Genomic DNA, 14461 nt, shown 5'->3' on the forward strand with positions numbered 1-14461 from the left:
CCAAAATTCAAACAGTATTATAGCAGGCAGGGAATCATAACAAAGCCCACAAGTCAAGGAGGAGGGAAGATATAAACAGCATGACAAAGCTGAGTGAGGACAGGAAAATACAGGAGAAGAAACGGACTAGAAATAATTCTTAGGAGTGAGGAAAACCCAGAGAAGCCAAAGCTATTTTTCATGCTCCCTATTTTCAGCTTCAGTTTCTAAGTTTAATTCCTGTAAGTGCTACAACAGGGATCCAACTCTATACGTGGGGTGTATCAGAATGCAGCTTGTTTCTCAAATTTCCAAATTCATATAAAAATAAATTAGGAGCTGGAGACAAATGAGCTCGCTTAAATCCATTTATACTTGTCAGCCAGGACAGGGCCTTATGTAAGGAAACCCCACCATTGGCAGCAGCAATGAGGCCTCCCTGCCACACCCACCTTTGGGTGTTAACAGAGCCCAAGTAAGGAACTTGGACTTCAGTCCCCACCTGGCAGTACCTCCCCTCCCCCACCAGAGCAGTGTCAGAAAAAGCCAGCAGGATAAGATCTGGAATGTCAGACCATAATGTGAAAATGTTCAGATTCCAGCTTCTTCAAATTCATACCCAGAACAGGGAAGACATCAGACTGAAAAAAGACAATTAATAGATGCTGACACTGAGATAAGGAAGATGTTAGAATTATCTGACCAGTGTTTTAAAGCAGACAGGATTATCATGTTTGGAATGAATGAAAGGATAGAAACACTCAGCAGGGAAACAGAAAGTCCCAGCAAAGGAATAAAAGATGCAAAGAAAAGCCAAAAGGAAATTTTCTTGTGTTTATTTTTGTTTCTTTTAAAAAAATTTTTTACTGAAGTATAATTGATTTACAATATTGTGCCAATCTCTGCTGTTCAGCAAAGTGACTCAGTTTTACACATATAGACATTATTTTAAAATATTCTTTTCCACTATGGTTTATCCCAGGATATTGAAGATAGTTTCCTGGAGGACCTCCTATACAGTAGGACCTTGTTGTTTATCCATTCTATATGTAATAGTTTACATCTGCTAATCCCAAACTCCCAGTTCTTCCCTTCCCCAGCACCCTCCTGCCTTAGCAACCAGAAATCTATGTCTGTGAGTCTGTTTATGTTTCAATTTTTTAATTAACTAATTAATTTTGGCTGCACAGGATCTTCATTGCTGAGAGAGGACTTTTTCTAGTTGCAGTGGATAGGGGCCACTCTCTAGCTGTGATATGCTGGCTTCTCACTGTGGTGACCTCGCTCGTTGCAGAGCACAGGTTCTAGAGAGGAGGCTCAGAAATTGTGGCATGTGGGCTTAGTTGCCCTGTGGCACATGGAATCTTCCCAGACTAGGGATCAAACCCATGCCCCCTGCATTGGCAGGCAGATTCTTACCACCAGACTACCAGGGAAGTCCTATGTCTTATTTTAGATTCCACATATAAGTGATATCACATGGTGTTTGCCTTTCTCTTTCTGACTTCCTTCGCTTAGTATGATAATCTCTAGATCCACCCTTGTCGCCACAAATGGCAATATTTCATTCTTTTTCATGACTGAGTAATACACTGTTATATATAGGACACAGCCTCTTTATCCCTTCCTCTGTCGATGGACATTTAGGATATTTCCGTGTCTTAGCTGTCATGAACTTAGAGATGCATGTGTATTTTTGAATTTAAGTTTTGTCTGGGTATACACCCAGGAATAGGATTTCTGGATCATATGGTAATTAATCTAAAACTAAAACCTATTTTCAGTTTTCTGAGGAACCTCCACACTTTTCCATAGTGACTGCACCAACTTGCATTTCCACTAATAGTGTCGGAGGGTGCCCTTTTCTCCACACCTTCTCCAGCATTTGTTAATTGGTTGAAATTAAAAGACGCTTACTCCTTGGAAGGACAGTAATGACCAACCTAGATAGCATATTAAAAAGCAGAGACATTACTTTGCCAACAAAGGTCCATCTGGTCAAGGCTATGGTTTTTCCAGTGCTCATGTATGGATGTGAGAGTTGGACTGTGAAGAAAGCTGAGCGCCAAAGAACTGATGGTTTTGAACTGTGGTGTTGGAGAAGACTCTTGAGAATCCCTTGGACTGCAAGGAGATCCAACCAGTCCATCCTAAAGGAGATCAGTCCTGGGTGTTCATTGAAAAGACTGATGCTGAAGCTGAAACTCCAATACTTTGGCCACCTCACGTGAAGAGTTGACTCATTGGAAAAGACCCTGATGCTGGGAGGGATTGGGGGCAGGAGGAGAAGGGGATGACAGAGGATGAGATGGCTGGATGGACAGGAGTTTGAGTAAGCTCCAGGAGTTGGTGATGGACAGGGAGGCCTGGCGTGCTGCGATTCATGGGGTCGCAAAGAGTCAGACACTACTGAGCGACTGAACTGAACTGAATGATTAGTGATGTTGAACATCTTTTCATGTGCCTACTGCCCATCTATATGTCTTCTTTGGAGAAATTCTGTTAAGGGCATCTCCCCATTTTTCAATGGCATTGTTTTTTTGTTGTTAAATTGTGTGAGCTGTTTGTATTGATATATTTTGGTGATTAAGCCCTTGTCTGATGCATCATTTGCAAATATTTTCTCCCATTCTGAAGGCTGTCTTTTTGTTTTCCTTTGCTATGCAAAAGCTTGTAAGTTTGATTATGTCACATCTATTTATTTTTGTTTTTATTTCTATTGCCTTTGGAGACTGACCCTAAGAAAACATTGGCATGATTTATGTCAGAGAATGTTTTGCCTATGCTCTCTTCTAGGAGTTTTATGGTATCATGTCTTGGGTTCAGGTCTTTAAGCCATTTTGAGTTTATTTTTGTGCGTGGTGTGAGGGTGTGTTCTAACTTCACTGATCTACATGCAGCTGTCCAACGTTCCCAGCACCATTGTTGAACAGACTTTTTCCCATTTTATATTCTTGTCTCCTTTGTTGAGAGTAATTGACCATAGACATGTGGGTTTATTTCTATGTTCTCTGTCCTGTTCTGTTGAGCTGTATGTCTGTTTTTTTTTTTTTACCAATACTACACTGTTTGATTACCTTAATTTTGTAGTATTTGCTGATGTCTGGGAGAGTTATGCCTCCTGTTTTGTTTTCTGCCCCCCCCCCGCCCAACCCCAGGATTGCTTTGGCAATTCTGGGTCTTTTATGGTTTCATATAAATATTTGGATTATTTGTTCTAGTTCTGTGAAAAAATGTCATAGATATTTTGTTAGGGATCACATTAACTCTGCAGATTGCTTTGGGCAGTATTGCCATTTTAGCAATGTTAATTCTTCCAATTCAAGAGCATGGGGTATCTTTTGATTTCTTTGAATCCTCTTTAATTTTCTTTACTGTTTTATAGTTCTCAGCACATAAATCTTTCACCTCCTTGGCCAGGTTTACTCCTAGGGTTTTTGTTTTTTGGTGCTGTTGTTAAAAGGTATTAATTTTTAGCATTCCCTTTCTGATATTTCACTGTTACTATAAAGAAATGCAACTGATTTTTTCAATGTTAATCGTATCCTCCTACTTTGCTGGATTTGTTTATTAGATACGGTAGGTTTTGTGTGGTGTTCTTAGGGTTTTCTATATATAGTATTATGTCAAATGCATATAGTGACAATTTTACTTCTCTTCCAATCTGGATACTTTGCTTGCTTTTTCTTCTCTGATTGCTGTGACTAGCACTTCCAATACTATGTTGAATAGAAGTGGTGAGAGTGGACATTCTAGTCTTGTTCCAGATTTTAGCAGGAAGATTTTTAGCTTTTCACAGTTGAGTAATATATCAGTGGTGGGTTTGTCATAAATAGCTTTTATTATGTTGAGATATGTTCCCTCTAGTCCCACTTTGGTAAGAGGTTTTGTTTTGTTTTGTTTTTAATCATGAATGGATGTTGAATTTAGTCAAATGCTTTTTCTGCATCTATTGAGATGATCATGTGGTTTTTGACTTTTGTTAATGTGGTGTGTGACATTGATTGATTTGAACCACCCTTGTGAATTTGGGATGAATTCCACTTGTTCATAGTATATGATCTTTTTTGTGAGTTGTTGGATTTGATTTGCTAATATTTTGTTGAGAATTTTGCATCTATATTCATCAAAGATATTAGCCTACAATTTTCTTTTTTGGTGGTATCTTTGTTCTAGTTTTGGTACCAGTTTGATGGTGGCTTCACAGACTGTCTTTGAGAATATTCCCTCCTCTTCAGTCTTTTGGAAAAGTTTGAGAAGAACTGGTGTAAGTTCTTTTTTGTTTGTTTGGTAGAATTGGCCTGTGAAACCACCTGGTCTGGACTTTTGTTAGGAGTTTTTAAAGTTTTTAGTTTTTATTTTTTCCATCTATTTTTATTAGTTGGAGGCTAATTACTTTACAATATTGTAGTGGTTTTTGCCTTACATTGACATGAATCAGCCATGGATTTACATGTGTTCCCCATCCCAATCCCCCCTCCTGCCTTCCTCCCCATCCCATCCCTCTGGGTCTTCCCAGTGCACCAGCCCTGAGCACTTGTCTCATGCATCCAACCTGGGCTGGTGATATGTTTCACCCTTGATAGTATACTTGTTTCAATGCTGTTCTCTCTGAACATCCCACCCTCGCCTTCTCCCACAGAGTCTAAAAGTCTGTTCTGTACATCTGTGTCTCTTCTTCTGTTTTGCATATAAGGTTATCATTACCATCTTTTAAAATTCCACATATATGAGTTAGTATACTGCATTGGTCTTTATCTTTCTGGCTTACTTCACTCTGTATAATGGGCTCCCAGTTTCATCCATCTCATTAGAACTGATTCCAATGAATTCTTTTTAATGGCTGAGTAATATTCCATAGTGTATATGTACCACAGCTTCCTTATCCATTCGTCTGCTGATGGGCTTGTTAGGAGTTTTAAAAAAAATTATTATTATTACAGATTCACTTCTAGGGACTGGTCTATTCAAATCGTCTGTTTCTTCTTGATTCAGTTTTGGTGGGCTGTATGTTTCTAGAAAGTTGTCCATTTGCTCTAGGTTGTCACTAAAAGGAAATTTGAGAACTGAAAAATACAATTACCAAAATAAGAAGCTCAGTGGAAGGATTCCACAGCAGAATGGAGGTGACAGAGGAAATAATCAGTGGATTAAAAGATAGAACAATATAAAATGCCCAATCTGAACTGAGAAAAAAAAGAAGAGCCACAAAGGACTATAATAAAGAGTTCTAACATTTGAGCCATTGGAATGCTAGAAAGAGAGACTGGAAAAGTACCCAAAGAAATCATGGCTGAAAAATGCCTCAAATTTTCAGACTGGCGTCCTGAGGAGTGTCCTAAGTGGTATAACACACTAAGAAGAGGTAAGTATGTTGCAGGAAGGGGGACCCCTTCCAGGGCCTGAAAGTGGGCTTTAACACTCAGAAATGAATTATCCAAGGAGACACTTGGGCTGACAAAGCAAGAGATTTTGTTGGGAAGGAGTGCCTGGGTGGAGAGCAGTAGGGTAAGGGAACCCAGGAGAACAGTTCTCCCATGTGGCTCACGATCTCAGATTTTATGGTGATGGTATTAGTTTCTGGGTTATCTCTGACCAATCATTCTGACTCAGAGCCCTTCCTGGTGGTGCACACATTGCTCATCCAAGATGGAGCCAACGAGGAGGATTCTGGGAGGTGGTCGGACACGTGGTGTCTGCTTTTGACCTTTCCTGATCTCTTCCAGTTGGTGGTGGCTTGTTAGCTCCATGTTCCTTACCAGGGCCTTTTGTCCTAAAACAACTCATGCAAATGGTTACTATGGTGCCAGACCAGGGCGGGCAGTTTCAGTCAGTGTTCTTCCCCTAAAAGGATGCATGCTTTCAGGAAAATTCAGTTCGTCTCCCTTTTTCACTGGGACACCTTCCTAAAGACGATTCCCTAACAATGAGCCTGTGCACCCGTTTCTTTTCTCCCCACAGAAAAGTATCTTTCTCCCTCCTGACCCCATCTACATAGCCTTACATCACATACTGTACTTGTTTTCTTTTTTCACCATCTATTATTAAACTTAGATTAACTTTAGGGAAACATGTAGTGGATTTTGCTGTAAATCAAGCACATAACAGCATTGATACATGAAAGATAGTAATGCCTGAATTTGAGAAAACAGCTTCACTGTATTGGCAGTAACTCTTTCGTAGATGTTGATATACTGTTCCAATTCTATTAAATAAATGTTTATAAACATAATTGGAATGCAGTGTTTCAATACAACTTGGAATTTTAAGTGCTTAGTTGCTCAGTCATGTCCAACTGTTTGCAATCCTATGGACTGTAGCCCACCAGACTCCTCTGTCCATGGGATTTTTCAGGCAAGAATAAGGGAGTGGGTAGTCATTCACTTCTCCAGGGGATCCTTCTGACCCAGGGATGGAACCTGGGTCATCTCCTGAATTGCAGGCAGATTCTTTACCGTCTGAGCCACCAGGGACGCCCCGGAGAGATGATAAATTTTGTTTGGCTACTCAAGTCTTCTTTTGCTTAATATGTTGAAGTACATTTCATTGAAAAAGTGGAAAAAATATCTATAGCAGGTATTTTACAGAATTTATAGCAAAAAAAATATTCAGAAGTAAAATGCATCTCCATATATAAGATTAAATTGCTAACAAAACTATATAGAATAGTTCACAGTCATCTATCTCTCTATTCACCTGTCATCAATACACGGGTCTTTGATCATATCTTTATTTTTATGGAATTGTCGTTTTTACCCTTCATCTTAACTGCATAGACCAGGCACCCTCTAAATGCAAGAGAAAGTGGTATAATAATCACTTAAGTCTTCATGGTGCCTTCCCAGATGTTGAGAAAGTGAGCAACTCCGATGACTGGGTAAACGCTTCCTTTGCAAGTCAGGTAATTCCCAATTCTGTGTTCTTAACGTTATTGAACCTAACTGAATTGTTGACTGATGGAGTCCAGTTCAATCGCTCAGTCGTGTCCGACTCTAAGCATCCCTATGGACTGCAGTACGCCAGGCTTTCCTGTCCATCACCAACTCCTGGAGCTTGCTCAAACTCATGTCCATTGAGTCGGTGATGCCATCCAGCCATCTCATCCTCTGTTGTCCCCTTCGCCTCCTGCCCCCAATCCCTCCCAGCATCAGGGTCCTTTCCAATGAGTCAACTCTTTGCATGAGGGGCCAAAATATTGGAGTTTCAGCTTCGGCATCAGTCCTTCTGATGAATATTCAGGACTGATTTCCTTTAGGATTGACTGGTTGGATCTCCTTGCTGTCCAAGGGACTCTCAAGAGCCTTCACCAACACCACAGTTCAAAAGCATCAATTCTGTTTCGAAAGAACAGCATGTATATTATCTATGGTGAAACAGATCACCAGCCCAGGTGGGATGCATGAGACAAGTGCTCGGGCCTGGTGTACTGGGAAGACCCAGAGGAATCGGGTGGAGAGGGACGTGGGAGGGGGGATTGGGATGGGGAATGCATGTAACTCTATGGCTGATTCATATCAATGTGTGACAAAACCCACTGAAATGTTGTGAAGTAATTAGCCTCCAACTAATTAAAAAAAAAAAAAGCATCAATTCTTTTGTGCTCAGCTTTCTTTATGATCCAACACTCACGTCCATATACGACTACTGGAAAAACCATAGCTTTGACTAGACAGACCTTTGTCAGCAAAGTAATGTCTCTGTTTTTTATTTAATATGCTGTCTAGGTTGGTCATAGCTTTTCTTCTAAGGAGCAAGTGTGTTTTAATTACATGGCTGCAGTCACCATCTGCAGTGACTTTGGAGCTCAAGAAAATAGCATCTGTCACTGTTTCCACTGTTTCCCCATCTATTCGCCGTGAAGTGATGGGACCAGATGCCATGATCTTAGTTTTCTGAATGTTGAGTTTTAAGCCAGCTTTTTCACTCTCCTCTTTCACTCTCATCAAGAGGTTCTTCAGTTCCTCTTCACTTTCTGCCATAAGGGTGGTGTCATCTACATGTCTGAATTTATTGATATTTCTCCTGGCAATCTTGATTCCAGCTTTGGCTTCATCCAACCTGGTATTTCTCATGATGTACTCTGCATATGAGTTAAATAAGGAGGGTGATAATATACAGCCTTGGCATACTCCTTTCCTGATTTGGAAACAGTCTGTTGTTCCACGTCCAGTTCCAACTGTAGCTTCTTGACCTGCATACAGATTTCTCAGGAGACAGGTAAGGTGATCTGGTATTCCCATCTCTTTAAGAATTTTCCAGAGTTTGTTGTGATCCACACAGTCACAGGCTTTGGTGTAATCAATAAAGCACAAGTAGATGTTTTTCTGGAATTTTCTTGCTTTTTCAATGATGCAACAGATGTTGGCAATTTGACCTCTGGTTCCTCTGCCTTTTCTAAATCCAGCTTGAACATCTAGAAATTCATGGTTTACTTACTGATGGGAAATAGATGGGGAGACAGTGGAAACAGTGTCAGGCTTTATTTTTTTTTTGGCTCCAAAATCACTGCAGATGGTGACTGCAGTCATGAAATTACAAGACGCTTACTCCTTGGAAGGAAAGTTATGACCAGCCTAGATAGCATATTAAAAAGCAGAGACATTACTTTGCCAACAAAGGTCCGTCTAGTCAAGGCTATGGTTTTTCCAGTAGTCATGTATGGATGTGAGAGTTGGACTGTGAAGAAAGCTGAGCGTTGAAGAACTGATGCTTTTGAACTGTGGTATTGGAGATGACTCTTGGGAGTCCCTTGGACTGCAAGGAGATCCAACCAGTCCATCCTAAAGGAGATCAGTCCTGGGTGTTCATTGGAAGGACTGATGCTGAAGCTGAAACTCCAATACTTTGGCCACCTCATGTGAAGAGTTGACTCATTGGAAAAGACCCTGATGCTGGGAGGGATTGGGGGCAGGAGGAGAAGGGGATGACAGAGGATGAGATGGCTGGATGGCATCATCAACTCGATGGGCATGAATTTGAGTAATCTCCGGGAGTTGGTGATGGACAGGGAGGCCTGGCGTGCTGCAATCCATGGGGTTGCAAAGAGTCGGACACGACTCAGCGACTGAACTGAACTGAACTGAAGCCTGGCTTGGAGGATTTTGAGCATTACTTTGCTAGCGTGTGAGATGAGTGCAATTGTGCGGTAGTTTGAACATTCTTTGGCATTGACCTTCTTTGAGACTGGAATGAAAATGGACTTTTTCCAGTCCTGTGGCCACTGCTGAGTTTTCCAAATTTGCTGGCATACTGAGTACAGCACTTTAACAGCATCATCATTTAGGATTTGAAATAGCTCAACTGGAATTCCATCACCTCCACTAGCCTTGTTCGTAGTGATGCTTCCTAAGGCCCACTTGACTTTGCCTTCCAGGATGTCTGGCTCTAGGTGAGTGATCACACCATCGTGGTTATCTGGGTCATGAAAATTATTTTTGTATAGTTCTTCTATGTATTCTTGCCACCTCTTTTTAATATCTTCTGGATCTATTAGGCCCATACTGTTTCTGTCCTTTATTGAGCCCATCTTTGCATGAAATGTTCCCTTGATATCTCTAGTTTTCTTGAAGAGATCTCTAGTCTTTCCCATTCTATTGTTTTCCTCTATTTCTTTGCATTGATCACCGAGGAAGACTTTCTTACCTCTCCTTGCTATTCTTTGGAACTCTGCATTCAAATGGGTATATATTTCCTTTTCTCCTTTGCCTTTCACTTCTTTTTTCTCAGCTATTTGTAAGGACTTCTCAGTCAACCATTTTGCCTTTTTGCATTTCTTTTTCTTGGGGACAGTCTTGATCACTGTCTCCTGTACAAGGTCATGAACCTCTGTCTATAGTTCTTCAGACACTCTATCAGATCTAATCCCTTGAATCTATCACTTCCACTGTATAGTTGTCAGGCGAGTGTATGCCCCTCGGTTCTGTCTCATCACAACAAAGATTTGGAGTGATGGATATTAAAGCCCTTGGCGCGTCACAGCTCTTGGGTCTTGGACAGAACGTGTTGGGTCTTGGACAGACCGTTTTATAGCTCTCAGACAAATCAGTGTTACAGCTCCGTGTTACAGCTCTATTTTATTTAGCAAATAGCAGGAGAATCCATCCTTGAGGCATGAGGGCATGCCGACCCAAAGACGCGAAAAGAAGAGAGTGGAGGAGCACGCCAGCATGTGGGGGGGAGGGAGATAGGGAGAGAGAGAGAGAGAGCCCTTTGGCTCCTCTTTTTATATGTCATCCCACCCCCCACCCCCCCACCCCCAGGCCCTGGGCCTGCCCTATGTAAATTGGGCTAGCCAGGAGTACTGTTTGTTCTACCTGAGGTCCTCACTCTGGTCCTCGGAGCTTCCTTTGACCTTCCTTTGTTCTATTTTTGCCGGCTTTTCCCTTCCTTGTCTTTTAGCCACCACCATTTTGGACTCCTGTTTCCTATTCTAACTACCTGACTTTCCCCCCTCAAGAGATGGCAGGCCCAGTTCTTTGGGAATAGGGGCATCGAGGTCTTTCTGGCTACTTCCTGCTGAATTGGGACGGCGAGGGGTATTGGGCCTCCCCCTCTTGCTAGTCTCAGGCCTCAGAGTACTTATAGCGGTGTCCATCTAAGGGTGAGTGATATTTTCCATGGTCAGCTGTAGTTTTATATCTTTGCTGAACTAGCACTGCATGATGTAGCTTGTCGACCTGGGCACAGACAAAACAGGTTAGACAATTGATAATATATGGAACAATCATAAGCAGCATCAATATGATATAACAAGGACTAGTGGGGGCATTAGCCAATTCCAAATTCCCATCACCAGGATGGCTCAAGTCCCTCCTTGTTCAGGGATTAGAAGATTTATCTCCTGCCTGTTTTGGAGTACAGTCTCTACCAAGCTGTGTTGGCTCTTTAGAGCTGTCCTGAGAAATCTTATCCCCAGAAACTTAATTTTGGGGGTGTTCATTAGAATGACACTCATTTGTAGTCCTGAATAAGTATCTGAGATCTCCCAGGGGCTCACAGGTGTATTGAGTGTCCTCTTCTGTTTTCTTCCACAGCTTGACTCGTGAGTAATCTGTCCTGCTACCTTGACAGCTGTGGGCGTAAAAAGTATTACAGGGTAGGGGCCCTTCCATATGGGCTGGAGTTGAGCCTTTGGGGACCCATCTTTCCAGACTTTAATTAGGACTTGAGTCCCTGGAGCATATAGTGGTGACTCCTTAGAATCTTTTGGGTCCTAGTTCACAAGCATATATCCTGTTGGAATTGCCCAATAGCCATGGTATAAGACTGGAGGGTCTGAGCCTCTGGATCTAGGAAGAGGTCATTGATACAAACAAAAGGTCTCCCATACAGCATCTCATATGGACTAAGACCAACCTGTTCCTTAGGTGCGGGTGCAGAGAAGGGCTATTGGTAAAGCCTCCTTCCATCCCAGGGAGGTCTCCTGGGTTATCTTTTTTATAGCTGATTTTAAGAATTGGTTGGCTGTTTCTACTTTTCCTGAAGACTGAGGCCTCCAGGCACAATGGAGATAATAAGTAATGTCCAATACTTTAGAGACCCTTGGGTGACCTTAGAAGTAAATGATGTCCCATTGTCACCTTGTAATGACCTGGGCAGACCAAATCTTGGAATGATTTCATGGAGCAGTTTTTTTTTTTTTTTTTTTTTTTACCACTTCCTCAGCCTTCTCAGTCTGGGTGGTAAAGCCTTCAATCCATCCTGTGAATGTATCTATCATGAGTAATAGGTATTTATACCCTTGAGAAACTGGCATCTGGGTGAAGTCCATCTGCCAGTCCTCTCCTGGGTAGGTTCCACGTCGTTGGATGGACTGGGCCAGCCGGGGTCTTTGAGCTCCTTGGGGGTTGTTTAATCGGCAAGTAGGACAAGAGGAGCCCACTTACCTTATAATTGTTTGGAGGTCTGTTCCTCTGAAGGACCTTTCTAGTAATCTTTGGAGGGCCTTTTCCCCTAAATGAGTGGTGGCATGTAAGGAGTTAACCAACTTCCATTGGAGGTTTTCAGGCAGAAAAAGGAGTCCCTCCTTCTGCAACCACCCCGTATGATCTTCTTGAAAGCCCTCACTCTTAGCTTTAAGAGTCTCACCTTCAGTATATAAAGAAGTTTCTGTCAAATTAGTCTGTGGAACTAGGGTGGCAACCCCTATTAGGTCATGGTTCTGTAATGCTGCTCTCTTAGCTGCCTGATCGGCTGCTTGGTTCCCTCGTGCCACTTCCGTGCTCTCTTTTTGGTGTCCTTTATAGTGGGAGACTGAAACCTCAGTGGGCAGATGGACTGCCTCCAAGAGTCTAAGGATTTGATCACCATATTTGATTAGGGACCCTCGGGTGGTCAAGTGGCCCCTTTATTTCCAAATAGCCGCATGTGCATGTAGCACCAGGAAGGCATACTTGGAGTCAGTATAAATGGCTATTCTTTATCCTTTTCCCAGCTCTAAAGCTTGAGTCAGGGCTATGAGCTCAGCTAGTTGGGCTGAAGTACCTGGTGGCAGAGGCTTAGCCTCTATGGTCTCAAAATTGGAGACTACGGCATATCCAGCTCTTCTTTTTCCACCTAAGACAAAGCTGCTTCCATCAGTGTAACAGATTTTCTCAGGATTGGTCAGAGGATCTTCTGACAATCCCTCTCAGGGTTTTGTCCAGTGGTCCACCCAGAGGTGGCAGGACAGCTCTAGTTCAGTTCAGTCGTTCAGTCGTGTTTGACTCTTTGCGACCCCATGAATCGCAGCACGCCAGGCCTCCCTGTCCATCACAAACTCCCAGAGTATACCCAAACCCATGCCCATCGAGTCGGTGATGCCATCCAGTCATCTCATCCTCTGTTGTCCCCTTCTCCTCCTGCCCCCAATCCCTCCCAGCATCAGGGTCTCTTCTAATGAGTCAACTCTTCGCATGAGGTGGCCAAAGTATTGGAGTTTCAGCTTCAGCATCAGTCTTTTCAATGAACACCCAGGACTGATCTCCTTTAGGATGGACTGGTTGGATCTCCTTGCAGTCCAAGGGATTCTCAAGAGTCTTCTCCAACACCACAGTTCAAAAGCATCAGTTCTTCAACGCTCAGCTTTCTTCACAGTCCAACTCTCACATCCATACATGACCACTGGAAAAACCATAGCCTTGACTAGACGGACCTTTGTTGGCAAAGTAATGTCTCTGCAAAAGAGAAAAGGACAGCTCTAAGGCACTGTCAAAAGAGGGAGGAGTGGATGGTTCCCCAATGGTTGGGATGATCCTCCCCCTCATCAGCATATGAATTCACCCCGCTAGTGATGTCCATGTGTAGAGTCTTCTCTTGTATTGCTGGAAGAGGGTGTTTGCTATGACCAGTGTGTTCTCTTGGGAAAACTTTGTTAGCTTTTGCCCTGCTTCATTTTGTACTCCAAGGCCAAACCTGACTGTTACCGCAGGTATCTCTTGAGTTCCTACTTTTGCCTTCCAGTCCCCTCTGATGAAAAGGATATCTTTTATGGGTGTTAGTCCTAGAAGGTCTTGTAGGTCTTCATAGAACTGTTCAACGTCAGCTTCTTCAGCATTACTGGTTGGGGCATAGACTTGGATTACTGTGATATTGAATGGCTTGTCTCGGAAACAAACATAGATCATTCTTTCATTTTTGAGATTGCACCCAAGTACTGCATTTGACTCTTTTGTTGACTATGAAGGCTACTCCATTTCTTCTAAGGGATTCTTGCCCACAGTAGTAGATATATGGTCATCTGAATTAAATTCGCCCATTCCAGTCCATTTTAGTCCACTGATTCCTAAAATGTCATTGTTCACTCTTGCCTTCTCCTGTTTGACCACTTCTAATTTACCTTGATTCATGGACCTAACATTCCAGGTTCCTATGCAATATTGTTCTTTACAGCATCAGACTTTACTTCCGTCACCAGTCACATCCACCACTGGGTGTTGTTTTTGTTTTGGCTCTGTCTCTTCATTCTTTCTGGAGTTATTTCTCCACTGATCTACAGTAGCATTTTGGGCACCTACTGACCTGGGGATTTCATCTTCAGTGTCCTATCTTTTTGCCTTTTCATACTGTTCATGGAGTTCTCCATGCAAGAACACTGAAGTGTTTCTCTAGTCCCTTCTCCAGTGGACCATGTTTTGTCCGAACTCTCCACCATGACCCATTCATCTTGGGTGGCCCTACACAACATGGCTCAAAGTTTCATTGAGTTAGACAGGCTGTGATCCATGTGATCAGCTTGATTAGTTTTCTGTGATTGTGGTTTTCATTCTGTCTGCCCTCTGATGGAGAGAGATAAGAGGCTTATGGACGTTTCCTGATGGGAAAGGCTGACTGAGGGGGGAACCTGGGTATTGTTTTGATGGGCAGGGCCATGCTCAGTAAATCTTTAATCCAATTTTCTGTTTATGGGCTAATGGAATACTGGAAATAGTTTTTAAAGCATGATCTCTAGGTGAGTTTAGCATGTACCTTGGAAGGAGTTTAAGGAAGTGACTGATACTGCCAG

The sequence above is a fragment of the Cervus canadensis genome, chromosome 1 (assembly GCF_019320065.1).
Source record: "Cervus canadensis isolate Bull #8, Minnesota chromosome 1, ASM1932006v1, whole genome shotgun sequence".
Lineage (NCBI taxonomy): Eukaryota > Metazoa > Chordata > Mammalia > Artiodactyla > Cervidae > Cervus > Cervus canadensis.